General features: G+C 42.7%; 1 protein-coding gene across 28 annotated transcripts in view; it reads right to left on the minus strand.

The window, feature by feature from the left end:
* Positions 1-15,704, minus strand: part of MIOS (meiosis regulator for oocyte development) — a 286,003-nt gene that overhangs the window by 33,793 nt on the left and 236,506 nt on the right. For 9 of the 28 annotated variants that reach the window (XM_086397713.1, XM_086397706.1, XM_086397703.1 and 6 more), the window contains exons 1-2: positions 2,919-3,098; positions 1,838-1,929 (exon numbers count right to left, since the gene is read on the minus strand). The exons of 2 other annotated variants lie outside the window; for them this stretch is intronic. The gene's annotated coding sequence lies outside the window, so the exon portion shown is untranslated. Of the gene's footprint in view, positions 1-1,837; positions 1,930-2,421; positions 3,401-15,704 lie in introns of those variants that run through there. 17 more of the 28 variants (XM_086397712.1, XM_086397708.1, XM_086397698.1 and 14 more) reach the window with 8 other exon arrangements.

A 15,704-nucleotide genomic window follows, 5' to 3' on the forward strand; every position in this document is an offset into this window, starting at 1 on the left:
GAGTCAGACACAACCGAAGGGACTTAGCGTGTATGCACACGCACACATGCACAAGCTAACTAATACACTAGTATAATAAAGCCTGTATTCTTGTGCTGAAGTTATGTCCAATCTTACAGAGCATTTAAAAATTTAAGAAGAAGAAAAGGCACCTTATGTAACAGGAAGTAGCTAAGAAATCACAAAGAAGGAACAGATACTGCCAAATAAGGCTTCATTCATACTCATGCCCTTGTAAACAGAAGAAACCTCTCAACTGGAGGTATCCTAAGATCTGGCCCATCTTCCTCTCGCTGAAAGACAAATACTAAAATAAGCACATTTATCATATAGGCTTCCATCCTATAGCTGTACTTTTTACACAAATGATCTATGGTAAGAAAACGTGCCACATTTTGCCACATGGCAAAATCCAACTTAAAAAAAAAACAAACAGAAAGCGTTACTATAGTTTAAAAAACTATTTAATTTATATGACTCACAATTAAGAATCATCTGTAATTCTTCTCATATGATGTATATATTTATATTACTATCCACAAATCTGACTATAATAATTCATACAGAATCAAAATTCATACAGAATTTGAGAGTTGAGTCTAGCAAACCCTGCTTAATTCACATAGGTGTACACAGAGGACCAGATGTTTTCATTCTTTCCCAACACCTCCCTACTCCCATCCTAGATTACTGAGCAGAGAAGGGATCAACTACACGTGCAGGCACCCCCTCTCCCCCCGCTTATTCAAACATGTTAAGAATTTCAAGACCATGACAGAAGAGCACCATACCAAGTGCCAGGCCTTCTAAAGATGGGCCCTGACAATGTCTGCATAGGTCACATACTGTGAAACTGGCCCTGAATACATAGGTACATCTATACCCTCTTAAAAAACATAGTTGACCCTTGAACAACTAGGTGGTTAGGTCACTAACCCTCCAGCACAGTCCACATATAACTTATAGCTGGTCCTCTGTACATGTCCTTTCTCTGTATCTGTGGTTCCACAACCTCGAATTCAACCAACTGTGGACCCTGTAGCACTGTGGTATTTACCATTGGAAGAAACCCACATATAAGTGGACCTATGTTTGGAGAAGACTCTTGAGAGTCCCTTGGACTGCAAGGAGATCCAACCAGTCCATTTTGAAGGAGATCAGCCCTGGGATTTCTTTGGAAAGAATGATGCTAAAGCTGAAACTCCAGTACTTTGGCCACCTCATGCGAAGAGTTGACTCACTGGAAAAGACTCTGATGCTGGGAGGGATTGGGGGCAGGAGGATAAGGGGACGACAAAGGATGAGATGGCTGGATGGCATCACTGACTCAATGGACCTGGGTCTGAGTGAACTCTGGGAGTTGGTGATGGACAGGGAGGCCTGGCGTGCTGCGATTCATGGGGTCGTGGAGAGTCGGATGCGACTGAGCGACTGAACTGAACTGAACTGAACTGATGCAGCTCAAGCCCCTGCTGTTGAAGAGCCAATTGTTTTTCTTTTCAATCCAACATACAATACAGACAGATCCTGGCTCCTGAACAAAGACCACCAGGAATATGGTGAAGAGCAGAACATCTCCAGCCCCTTAGTAGCTTGACCCTAACAAGTACCTTAAAATGCCAAGACTATAAAATAGAGATAGAACATCTCCTATCTCCATCTCACAGAGTAGTGACAATCAAATTAAACGAGTTCTTTGCATCGAAAACATGTCAATATCAGTATGATTCCCTTAAACAGCCCTGGAAATTAATGCTTTCAAATGCTAGAGACACCAAGACACTGGGGGCAGAGGGGTGGAGCTTGCCATAATTACAGCTTACATTTAGATCCTCACCTTCAAGTATAACAAGGACTCACTTCCCAGTAATGGTTTCTGAGCAAAGGAAAGCCATGTTGATGATTCTGTGTTCCTCACCAGATGCTCATCTGTAATAGCATGGTGCAACAGAAGCACAGTGTTAGCCATTTAACTTAAACTTTTCCAATAGTCACATTGAAAAATAAAATCAATCAAATCTAATTTAATATATTTAACGCAACATATCAAAAATATTATCCTTTCACCATGCAATCTGTGTAACATTTATGAATGAGACATGTACTTTTCTTCTGGTACCAAATTTCGGGAATCCAAAGTGTATTTTACACTTCAAGCACATCTCAACCCTGTGTGGCTAGTGGATAGTGAAGACCTATATAATATTAAGTGTACAAGGTATCCAACCACCCTTTACATCTTGTTGTTGTTCCCTTTTTTACTTGTCTCAGCACAAGTAATAACAGCAGCAGTTTCAAGACATTTCTATCACCATCTTCAAGGAGATGTTCTGTATAACCCCAAATTTCCCTTAAAATATAGCTATAAAAAAGAATGCAAAGGCAGTCACTTTCGAAGTGATTTAGAAAGGCTCGTGGCACCTGTGAGAAGCTTTATCCTCTCACGGAATTTTCACGACTCCGTACAGGCTGCAAACAGCGCCACCCGGGTGACAGGCCCTTGAAGTATTCAATAGAGTACAAGGAGAGCACGGCTGGTGGGCAGAGCCGGGTAAGGCAGGAATCTGCTGGGGGCTCCCAAGCTCCAGACACTGGTTGAGCCTCTCGTCCACGGGGAGGACGCGGTTCCGCATAAACCCGGCGCCGCGGAGGCTGCAGCGCGGACCCAGCTCCGGGAGGAGGAACCCGCGCGCCCCGGGCCGCTTGCAGCTCCGAGGCCGGGCCCGCCGCGGTTATCCTGCAGCGCGGACCGCGACTCCCCGCGTCTCGGCTCGAAGGAGCACCCCCGCCCCGAGTCCGCACTCGCCTGGGCTTTTCAACTGGGCTTTCCCGAGCAACTCGAGATCATCCCAGCGCCCTCGAGCCCTTGACTAAAGCCTCCCGGAGCCGAGAGCGAGGCCTGGGCCGCACTCACCGACCTGGGAGGCAATGCGCCCGTCGTACTGCCGCTTCCGGCCTAGTCACCGCCCCTCCCGCCGGGGGAGTCCACACACGGGCAAGATGGCGGCCGCGGCGGCGCGGCCAGTAACCTGGCCACCCGGCCTGAGTCCACTTCCCGACCACCCAGCCTCGTGGACTCACGGACGCACCTCGGCCTCGGAAGGGGAGTTCCCAACTGCGAGCCCCGCCCCCGGCGATCGCGGGAGTCGCCCCGCCCCGGGGCGTGGTCACTGCTCCGGAGCTCCCGTTGATCCGCAGGCCCCGCCTGCTTCCTGAGCGCTGCGGTCCACCTCCGCAGGCCTCGCCCACTGAGCGCGCGGGCTGGATCCCGGACACTTGGATCCAGACCGCTTCGCCGAGTTGTTTCGGATTTCAAGGGCTTTAGATGTTTTAACTTATTTGCTGCTGCTGCTGCTGCTGCTAAGTCGCTTCAGTCGTGTCCAACTCTGTGCGACCCCATAGACAGCAGCCCACCAGGCTCCCCTGTCCCTGGGATTCTCCAGGCAAGAACACTGGAGTGGGTTGCCATTTCCTTCTCCAATGCATGGAAGTGAAAAGTCAAAGTGAAGTCGCTCAGTCGTGTCCGACTCTTCGCGACCCCATGGACCGTAGCCTACTAGTCTCTTCCGTCCATGGGATGTTCCAGGCAAGAGCCCTGGAGTGGGTTGCCGTTTCCTTCTCCTTAGCTTATTTAATCAGTCTAAATTTCCATTAATTTATTTGCGGGCCATCGATGTAGCAGAAAATCCAGGGTACTTGCTTCACAATTTATTCACTCATTTACTCCACAAAGACGTCCCGAGTGCCTACTGTGTACTTGCTGTAATGCTGGGGACACTGGACTGAACAATAAAGACGTGTGTTGGTGTGTGTCAGCAATGTTTCCTTGAGGACTGCTGGGCTGAGACAAGAAGGACGAGGAGATGCTAGGAAAGGGAACAGGGCAGAGGGGTTGGAAGAGAAGAGCCTTCTAGAGCAGAGGAAGAGAAAGTGCAGGGTCAGGAGGGCACATAGCAGTGGGGAAACACTGGGAAGTGGGGACAGATTAAAATGATGTATTAGCGTTGGGAAACCAGCTTAGTGAGTCCGGCTGGAGTTTTCCCTAAAGGCATTGGTACAGTCATTGAACGTTTTTAATGAGGAGAGTGGTATAGTCAACTTTTACGGGAGAGAAGGGGAAGGGATAAGGTAAGTATCCAAATGAGAGATGATGGTTACCCATACTACCAGTGGTAGGGAGGGTGGTGATGGAGAGAAGTGTATGGCCTGGGGAATATATAGAGGTTGGGATGATTACGGGAGTGAGGGAGAGAGACGGTTCTAGGTTTCTGGCTCCCATAGTTGAATGAATGATGCTGCCACAGGTGTTACAAAGCTGACACAGAGACTTTCTTCAGATATCCCGCCATCTTCGCTTGTCTGTTCGTAGTTAAAAGGATGTCATTTGGGGCTTGTGGTGATTGATATAAACAGCATACTGAGCTTGCTGCTAAGTCACTTCAGTCGCGTCCGACTCTGTGTGACCCCATAGACGTCAGCCCACGAGGCTCCCCCGTCCCTGGAATTCTCCAGGCAAGAACACCCTAGTGGGTTGCCATTTCCTCCTCCAATGCAGGAAAGCGAAAAGTGAGAGTGAAGTCCTGATAATCTTCAAGGCAGATAATCTGGGTAAGAGGAAGAGTCTGCGGCAAGTATTGCCTGTGGAGGTCTGAGGCTCCCTTTCACTCCTGCCATTGCAGAAGTGGAGGCTAAAGAAAATGCTGAGCACTGAGGCAAGACACCACCGGATTCATCACTTCAAACACTATCTTGCCATTCTTATCAATGGTGTTGGTCCTGGCCCCAAATCCCCAACCTCAGATCAATATAAGTTCCCTCCTTCTTCACTCCTACCACACAAAGCTGAGGGGAACATCTCCCCACACACTCAGGAGGAGACCTTGTTTCCTACTTCAGAAAGGAAATTAAAACTATTAGGAATTCCCACAGCCTTCATTCACTCCCATTTTTACCTCCTTACAGCTGACATACAGGAAAAGGAGGGACCCTATATGCTGTTACTCCTGGGACCTTACACATCAATTTTCTCCTTCCCCATGTGTCTTCAACATCCTCATTTCTACTGCTTCTTCACCATCAGCGTACAGTTGAGTCACTCCCACTTTTCTCCTCCAAGGAGAGGACCATCAGTTCAGTTTAGTCGCTCAGTTGTGTCCAACTCTATGTGACCGCATGAATCGTAGCAGGCCAGGCCTCCCTGTCCATCACCAACTCCCAGAGTTCACTCAGACTGACGTCCATCAAGTCGGTGATGCCATCCAGCCATCTCATCCTCTGTCGTCCCCTTCTCCTCCTGCCCCCAATCCCTCCCAGCATCAGTCTTTCCCAATGAGTCAACTCTTCACATGAGGTGGCCAAAGTACTGGAGTTTCAGCTTTAGCATCATTCCTTCTAAAGACATCCCAGGGCTGATCTCCTTCAGAATGGACTGGTTGGATCTCCTTGCAGTCCAAAGGACTCTTCAAGAGTCTTCTCCAACACCACAGTTCAAAAGCATCAATTCTTTGGCGTTCAGCTTTCTTCACAGTCCAACTTTCACATACATACATAACCACAGGAAAAACCATAGCCTTAACTAGACGAACCTTTGTTGGCAAAGTAATGTTTCTGCTTTTCAATATGCTATCTAGGTTGGTCATAACTTTCCTTCCAAGGAGTAAGCGTCTTTTAATTTCATGGCTGCAGTCACCATCTGCAGTGATTTTGGAGCCCCCAAAAATAGTCTGACACTGTTTCCACTGTTTCCCCAACTATTTGCCATGAAGTAATGGAACCAGATGCCATGATCTTTGTTTTCTGAACGTTGAGCTTTAAGCCAACTTTTTCACTCTCCACTTTCACTTTCATCAAGAGGCTTTTGAGTTCCTCTTCACTTTCTCCCATAAGGGTGGTGTCATCTGCATATCTGAGGTTATTGATATTTCTCCCGGCAATCTTGATTCCAGCTTGTCCTTCCTCCAGCCCAGCGTTTCTCATGATGTACTCTGCGTATAAGTTAAATAAGCAGGGTGATGGTATACAGCCTTGACGTACTCCTTTTCCTATTTGGAACCAGTCTGTTGTTCCATGTCCAGTTCTAACTGTTGCTTCCTGACCTGCATACAGGTTTCTCAAGAGGCATACTCACTCTCAAAGCCCACATCCTCCTGTTTCCCCTGAATTCAGCCCACTCAGGCTTTCATGCCCACCATCCCATAACTCACCATCCCAGCACTAACTCAATGGACATGAATATGAGCAAACTCTGGGAGATAGTGGAGGACAGAGGAGCCTCACATGTTGCAGTCCATGGGGTCTCAAAGAGTCGGACATGACTTAGCGACTAAACAACAATAACAACAATTCTGTAAAAATGGCTCTTTACTTGACTGTTGCTGTCATCCTCTTCTGGAATATACGTTCCACATCATTACATTCTCTTCTGTTAAACCACCACCGGCTAGGCATGACTTTATCAAAAAAGACTCACAGACTTAGAGAATGAACTTAGGGTCACCAGGAGAGAAGGGGGAGAGGGAGAGTTAGGGAGGGAGGTTAGGATTGACATGTACACACTGCTATATTTAAAATAGAGAAGAGTCAGACACGTCTTATCAACTGAACAACCACCACTACCACCAACTATGACCTACTGTATAGCATCAGGAACACTGCTCAATGTTATGAAACAACCTAAATGAACAAAGAATTTGAAAAAGAACAGATTACATGCATCAGTTCAGTTCACTCACTCAGTTGTGTCCAACTCTTTGCAATCCCATGAACAGCAGCATACCAGGCCTCCCTGTCCATCACCAACTCCCAGAGCTTACTCAAAGTAGTGTCCATTGAGTCGGTGATGCCATCCAGTCGTCTCATCCTCTGTTGTCCCCTTCTCCTATCACCCTCAATCTTTCCCAGCATCAGGGTCTTTTCAAATGAGTCAGTTCTTCACATCAGGCAGCCAAAGTATTGGGAGTTTCAGCTTCAACATCAGTCCTTCCAATGAACACCCAGGACTGATCCTTTAGGATGGACTGGTTGGATCTCCTTTGCGGTCCAAGGGATTCGCAAGAGTCTTCTCTAACACCACAGTTCAAAAGCATCAATTCTTCAGCGCTCAGCTTGCTTTATAGTCCAACTCTCACATCCATACATGACTACTGGAAAAACCATAGCTTTGATGAGACAAACCTTTGTTGACAAAGTAATGTCTCTGCTTTTTAATATGCTGTCTAGGTTGGTCATAACTTTTCTTCCAAGGAGTAAGCGTCTTTTAATTTCATAGCTGCAGTCACCACCTGCAGTGATTTTGGAGCCCCCCAAAAATAAAGTCTCTCACTGTTTCCCCATCTATTTGCCATGAAGTGATGGGATCAGATGCCATGATCTTAGTTTTCTGAATGTTGAGTTTTAAGTCAACTTTTTCACTCTCCGCTTTCACTTTCATCAGGAGGCTCTTTAGTTCTTCTTCACTTTCTGCCATAAGGGTGGTGTCATCTGCATATCTGAGGTTATTGATATTTCTCCCGGCAATCTTGATTCTAGCTCACGCTTCTCCCAGCCCAGCATTTCTCATGATGTACTCTGCATATAAGTTAAATAAGCAGGTGACGATATACAGCCTAGACGTACTCCTTTTCCTATTTGGAACCAGTCTGTTGTTCCAAGTCCAGTTCTAACTGTTACTTTCTGACCCGCATACAGGTTTCTCAAGAGGCAGGTCAGGTGGTCTGGTATTCCCATCTCTTTCAGAATTTTCCACAGTTTGTTGTGATCCACACAGTCAAAGCCTTTGGCATAGTCAATAAAGCAAAAGTAGATGTTTTTCTGGAACTCTCTTACTTTTTTGATGATCCAATGGATGTTGGCAATTTGATCTCTGGTTCCTCTGCCTTTTCTAAAACCTGTTTGAACATCTGGAAGTTCACAGCTCACATACTGTTGAAGCCTGGCTTGGAGAATTTTGAGCATTACTTTACTAGCGTGTGAGATGAGTGCAATTGTGTGGTAGTTTGAACATTCTTTGGTATTGTCTTTCTTTGGGATTGGAATGAAAACTGATCTTTTCCAGTCCTGTGGCCACTTCTGAGTTTTCTAAATTTGCTGACATATGGAGTGTAGCACTTTCACAGAATCATCTTTTAGGATTTGAAATAGCTCAACTGGGATTCCATCATCTCCACTACCTTTGTTCATAGTGATGCTTCCTAAGGCCCACTTGACTTTGCATTCCAGGATGTCTGGCTCTAGGTGAGTGATCACACCATTGTGGTTATCTGGGTCATGAGGTTCTTCTTTGTATAGTTCCTATGAAGACCTACAAGAACTTCTAGAACTAACACCCAAAACAGATGTCCTTTTCATTATAGAGGACTAGAATGCAAAAGTAGGAAGTCAAGAAACACCTGGAGTAACCGGCAAATTTGGCCTTGGAGTACAGAATGAAGCAGGGCAAAGGCTAATAGAGTTTTCCCAAGAGAACACACTGGTCATAGCAAACATCTTCTTCCAACAATACAAGAGAAGACTCTACACATGGACATGACCAGATGGTCAATACTAAAATCAGATTGATTATATTCTTTGCAGCCAAAAATGGAGAAGCTCTATATAGTCACAAAAACAAGACTGGGAGCTGACTGTGGCTCAGATCATGAACTCCTTATTGCCAAATTCAGACTTAAAAAAGTAGGGAAAACCACTAGACCATTCAGGTATGACCTAAATCAGATTACATGCATGTGAGTGAAAGTCACCCAGTTGTGTCCTACTCTTTGTGACCCCATGGACTATACAGTGCATGGAATTCTCCAGGCCAGAATACTGGAGTGGATAGCCTTTCCCTTCTCCAGGTGATCTTCCCAACCCAGGGATCAAACCCAGGTCTCCCACATTGCAGGCAGATTCTTTACTGGCTAAGCCACAAGGGAAGCCCAATTACATGCATACCTATAACTGAATCACTTTGCTGTATACCTGAAATCAACATAACATTGTTAATCAACTGTACTCCAATATAAAATAAAAAGTTAAAAAAAAAAAAACTGACCAGTAAGATGTGAGTAGAACTGGATCATGTCCCTCAAAAGAGAAGCTTCTTACTGTCTAGTTTGTCTTCTTTCTTGCTCCCTGGAAAATGGCCAAAAGAAACATGGACTAGGAAGGGAAGCCATGTATGAAGGAGGGCAAAACTGCTCCGTTAGTCTGTCCTAGGCCAGTTCGTGGAACTGAGGTTCCCTCCTCCCTTGGATCAGCCACAGAGTTCTGGACCATTACACAAGAGAAAATGAACTATCTTCCATTAAAAACTACTGTTTGCTCAGAAATGTTTGTTACAGCGGCTTATCCTATTCCCTAAGTAACACATGGGGGTTCTATATACTTTATTCTCTGCTTAATCTCCACAACCTGAAACAGTGCACAGCACAGAGCATGCGCTCAGTAAAATCTGTTGAATAACTCCTAAAGTAGTATCTTTCTCTGATCTACGTTCTCCTCCTGCTTATATCTTTTTCTCTCTTTTTTTCCATCCAAGCTTTTGTGAAAGTGCATTCTTCTCATATTGCTGCCAGTTCTTTGTTCCCTAAAGTCCCTATACGAATGTGACCCTTTTCTCATTATGCTTAAAATTGATTCTCCTCCACTAAACTGTGTTTCTTGTGAGGAAAACTGAGGAATGTCTCTTAGAAGCTACCTGCTATCCATGTCCTCTTCTCCCTGCCTGCTGTCTGGAAAATAGCAAATGGTAGTTTTCTCGTAGGTAGATGGCGCTAGAAGTAAAAAACCCACCTGCAATGCAGGAGACATAAGGGATGTTGGTTCCATCCCTGGGTCAGGAACATTTTTTGGAGGCGGGCATGGCAACCCACTCCAGTATTCTTGCCTGGTGAATCCCATAGACAGAGCAGCCTGGTGGGCTACAGTCCATAGGGTCACAGAGAATCAGACACAAGTAAAGTGTCTTAGCATGCACTCAAGTAAACTTTTAGTATAGAACTTTGAATGTCCTAGAGTGCCTGACTACATAATATGTATTCAAATATATTTACAGAGTGCGAGAATGCACTGTATTTGTTGCAAGAGGAAACTGTATCAGGGAATTTAACAGACTGGTCTGTTACGCTACCTGCCTTCATCAAACATTTATTTTTATGATGCCAGAGTTGCTGGTCTTAGTGTTTGTTTTGTTCATTTAAACTTCTGTAGCCCTAACAGGCGGACAAGGCAATGGCACCCCAATCCAGTACTCTTTCCTGGAAAATCCCATGGATGGAGGAGCCTGGTAGGCTGCAGTCCATGGGGTTGCGAAGAGTCGGACACGACTGAGCGACTTCACTTTCCCTTTTCACTTTCCTGCATTGGAGAGGGAAATGGCAACCCACTCCAGTGTTCTTGCCTGGAGAATCCCAGGGATGGGGGAGCCTGGTGGGCTGTCATCTATGGGGTCGCACAGAGTTGGACATGACTGAAGCGACTTAGCAGCAGCAGCAGCACTAACAGGATGTTCTTCTTTTTAAGCTCTTTTATTTATGTTGTGGTGATCCAGCACAGAATTTTTGGTTGTGGTTTTTTTTTTTTTTTTATTTTATTTTATTTTTAAACTTTACATAATTGTATTAGTTTTGCCAAATATCAAAATGAATCCGCCACAGGTATACATGTGTTCCCCATCCTGAACCCTCCTCCCTCCTCCCTCCCCATACCATCCCTCTGGGTCGTCCCAGTGTACTAGCCCCAAGCATCCAGTATCGTGCATCGAACCTGGACTGGCAACTCGTTTCTTACATGATATTTTACATGTTTCAGTGGCATTCTCCCAAATCTTCCCACCCTCTCCCTCTCCCACAGAGTCCATAAGACTGTTCTATACATCAGTGTCTCTTTTGCTGTCTCATACACCGGGTTATTGTTACCATCTTTCTAAATTCCATATATATGCGTTAGTATGCTGTATTGATGTTTTTCCTTCTGGCTTACTTCACTCTGTATAATAGGCTCCACTTTCATCCACCTCATTAGAACTGATTCAAATGTATTCTTTTTAATGGCTGAGTAATACTCCATTGTGTATATGTACCACAGCTGTCTTATCCATTCATCTGCTGATGGACATCTAGGTTGCTTCCATATCCTGGCTATTATAGACAGTGCTGCGATGAACATTGGGGTACCCGTGTCTCTTTCCCTTCTGGTTTCCTCAGGGTGTATGCCTAGCAGTGGGATTGCTGGATCATAAGGCAGTTCTATTTCCAGTTTTTTAAGGAATCTCCACACTGTTCTCCATAGTGGCTGTACTAGTTTGCATTCCCACCAACAGTGTGAGAGGGTTCCCTTTTCTCCACACCCTCTCCAGCATTTATTATTTGTAGACTTTTGGATCGCAGCCATTCTGACTGGCGTGAAATGGTACCTCATAGTGGTTTTGATTTGCATTTCTCTGATAATGAGTGATGTTGAGCATCTTTTCATGTGTTTGTTAGCCATCTGTATGTCTTCTTTGGAGAAATGTCTATTTAGTTCTTTGGCCCATTTTTTGATTGGGTCATTTATTTTTCTGGAGTTGAGCTGTAGGAGTTGCTTGTATATTTTTGAGATTAGTTGTTTGTCAGTTGCTTCATTTGCTATTATTTTCTCCCATTCTGAAGGCTGTCTTTTCACCTTGCTAATAGTTTCCTTTGATGTGCAGAAGCTTTTAAGGTTAATTAGGTCCCATTTGTTTATTTTTGCTTTTATTTCCAATATTCTGGGAGGTGGGTCATAGAGGATCCTGCTCTGATGTATGTCAGAGAGTGTTTTGCCTATGTTCTCCTCTAGGAGTTTTATAGTTTCTGGTCTTACGTTTAGATCTTTAATCCATTTTGAGTTTATTTTTGTGTATGGTGTTAGAAAGTGGTCTAGTTTCATTCTTTTACAAGTGGTCGACCAGATTTCCCAGCACCACTTGTTAAAGAGATTGTCTTTAATCCATTGTATATTCTTGCCTCCTTTGTCAAAGATAAGGTGTCCATATGTGCGTGGATTTATCTCTGGGCTTTCTATTTTGTTCCATTGATCAATATTTCTGTCTTTGTGCCAGTACCATACTGTCTTGATAACTGTGGCTTTGTAGTAGAGCCTGAAGTCAGGTAGGTTGATTCCTCCAGTTCCATTCTTCTTTCTCAAGATCGCTTTGGCTATTCGAGGTTTTTTGTATTTCCATACAAATTGTGAAATTATTTGTTCTAGCTCTGTGAAGAATACTGTTGGTAGCTTGATAGGGATTGCATTGAATCTATGAATTGCTTTGGGTCGTATACTCATTTTCACTATATTGATTCTTCCAATCCATGAACATGGTATATTTCTCCATCTATTAGTGTCCTCTTTGATTTCTTTCACCAGTGTTTTATAGTTTTCTATATAGAGGTCTTTAGTTTCTTTAGGTAGATATATTCCTAAGTATTTTATTCTTTCCGTTGCAATGGTGAATGGAATTGTTTCCTTAATTTCTCTTTCTGTTTTCTCATTATTAGTGTATAGGAATGCAAGGGATTTCTGTGTGTTGATTTTATATCCTGCAACTTTACTATAGTCATTGATTAGTTCTAGTAATTTTCTGGTGGAGTCTTTAGGGTTTTCTATGTAGAGGATCATGTCATCTGCAAACAGTGAGAGTTTTACTTCTTCTTTTCCAATTTGGATTCCTTTTATTTCTTTTTCTGCTCTGATTGCTGTGGCCAAAACTTCCAAAACTATGTTGAATAGTAACGGTGAAAGTGGGCACCCTTGTCTTGTTCCTGACTTTAGAGAAAATGCTTTCAATTTTTCACCATTGAGGATAATGTTTGCTGTGGGTTTGTCATATATAGCTTTTATTATGTTGAGGTATGTTCCTTCTATTCCTGCTTTCTGGAGGGTTTTTATCATAAATGGATGTTGAATTTTGTCAAAGGCTTTCTCTGCATCTATTGAGATAATCATATGGTTTTTATTTTTCAATTTGTTAATGTGGTGTATTACATTGATTGATTTGCGGATATTGAAGAATCCTTGCATCCCTGGGATAAAGCCCACTTGGTCATGGTGTATGATCTTTTTAATGTGTTGTTGGATTCTGATTGCTAGAATTTTGTTAAGGATTTTTGCATCTATGTTCATCAGTGATATTGGCCTGTAGTTTTCTTTTTTTTTTTGTGGGATCTTTGTCAGGTTTTGGTATTAGGGTGATGGTGGCCTCATAGAATGAGTTTGGAAGTTTACCTTCCTCTGCAATTTTTTGGAAGAGTTTGAGCAGGATGGGTGTTAGCTCTTCTCTAAATTTTTGGTAGAATTCAGCTGTGAAGCCGTCTGGACCTGGGCTTTTGTTTGCTGGAAGTTTTTTGATTACAGTTTCAATTTCCGTGCTTGTGATGGGTCTGTTAAGGTTTTCTATTTCTTCCTGGTCGAGTTTTGGAAAGTTGTACTTTTCTAAGAATTTGTCCATTTCTTCCTCGTTGTCCATTTTATTGGCATATAATTGTTGATAGTAGTCTCTTATGATCCTTTGTATTTCTGTGTTTTCTGTTGTGATCTCTCCATTTTCGTTTCTAATTTTGATTTGATTTTTCTCCCTTTGTTTCTTGATGAGTCTGGCTAATGGTTTGTCAATTTTATTTATCCTTTCAAAGAACCAGCTTTTGGTTTTGTTGATTTTTGCTATGGTCTCTTTTGTTTCTTTTGCATTTATTTCTGCTCTAATTTTTAAGATTTCTTTCCTTCTACTAACCCTGGGGTTCTTCATTTCTTCCTTTTCTAGTTGCTTTAGGTATAGAGTTAGGTTATTTATTTGACTTTTTTCTTGTTTCTTGAGGTGTGCCTGTATTGCTATGAACTTTCCCCTTAGGACTGCTTTTACCGTGTCCCACAGGTTTTGGGTTGTTGTGTTTTCGTTTTCATTCGTTTCTATGCAAATTTTGATTTCTTCTGTGATTTGTTGGTTATTCAGCAGTGTGTTGTTTAGCCTCCATATGTTGGAATTTTTAATAGTTTTTCTCCTGTAATTGAGATCTAATCTTACTGCATTGTGGTCAGAAAAGATGCTTGGAATGATTTCTATTTTTTTGAATTTGCCAAGGCTAGCTTTATGGCCCAGGATGTGATCTATCCTGGAGAAGGTTCCATGTGCGCTTGAGAAAAAGGTGAAATTCATTGTTTTGGGATGAAATGTCCTATAGATATCAATTAGGTCTAACTGGTCTATTGTATCGTTTAAAGTTTGTGTTTCCTTGTTAATTTTCTGTTTAGTTGATCTATCCATAGGTGTGAGTGGGGTATTAAAGCCTCCCACTATTATTGTGTTATTGTTAATTTCTCCTTTCATACTTATTAGCATTTGTCTTACATACTGCGGTGCTCCCGTGTTGGGTGCATATATATTTATAATTGTTATATCTTCTTGGATTGATCCTTTGATCATTATGTAGTGACCTTCTTTGTCTCTTTTCACAGCCTTTGTTTTAAAGTCTATTTTATCTGATATGAGTATTGCTACTCCTGCTTTCTTTTGGTCCCTATTTGCATGGAAAATCCTTTTCCAGCCCTTCACTTTCAGTCTGTATGTGTCCCCTGTTTTGAGGTGGGTATCTTGTAGACAACATATGTGGGGGTCTTGTTTTTGTATCCATTCAGCCAGTCTTTGTCTTTTGGTTGGGGCATTCAACCCATTTACGTTTAAGGTAATTACTGATAAGTATGATCCCGTTGCCATTTACTTTATTGTTTTGGGTTCGAGTTTATACACCGTTTTTGTGTTTCCTGTCTAGAGAATATCCTTTAGTATTTGTTGGAGAGCTGGTTTGGTGGTGCAGAATTCTCTCAGCTTTTGCTTGTCTGAAAAGCTTTTGATTTCTCCTTCATACTTGAATGAGATCCTTGCTGGGTACAATAATCTGGGCTGTAGGTTATTTTCTTTCATCACTTTAAGTATGTCTTGCCATTCCCTCCTGGCTTGAAGAATTTCTATTGAAAGATCAGCTGTTATCCTTATGGGAATTCCCTTGTGTGTTATTTGTTGTTTTTCCCTTGCTGCTTTTAATATTTGTTCTTTGTGTTTGATCTTTGTTAATTTGATTAATATGTGTCTTGGGGTGTTTTGCCTTGGGTTTATCCTGTTTGGGACTCTCTGGGTTTCTTGGACTTGGGTGATTATTTCCTTCCCCATTTTAGGGAAGTTTTCAACTATTATCTCCTCAAGTATTTTCTCATGGTCTTTCTTTTTGTCTTCTTCTTCTGGAACCCCTATGATTCAAATGTTGTAGCATTTAATATTGTCCTGGAGGTCTCTGAGATTGTCCTCATTTCTTTTAATTCGTTTTTCTTTTATCCTCTCTGATTCATTTATTTCTACCATTCTATCTTCTAATTCACTAATCCTATCTTCTGCCTCTGTTATTCTACTATTTGTTGCCTCCAGAGTATTTTTAATTTCATTTATTGCATTATTCATTATATATTGACTCTTTTTTATTTCTTCTAAGTCCTTGTTAAACCTTTCTTGCATCTTCTCAATCCTTGTCTCCAGGCTATTTATCTGTGATTCCATTTTAATTTCAAGACTTTGGATCAATTTCACTATCATTATTCGGAATTCTTTATCAGGTAGATTCCCTATCTCTTCCTCTTTTGTTTGGTTTGGTGGGCATTTATCCTGTTCCTTTATCTGCTGAGTATTCCTCTGTCTCTTCATCTTGTTTAAATTGCTGAGT

This window comes from Bos grunniens, chromosome 4 (genome assembly GCF_055505025.1).
Source record: "Bos grunniens cultivar Pamir isolate PY7600 chromosome 4, Bosgru_T2T1.0, whole genome shotgun sequence".
Classification (NCBI taxonomy): Eukaryota; Metazoa; Chordata; class Mammalia; order Artiodactyla; family Bovidae; genus Bos; species Bos grunniens.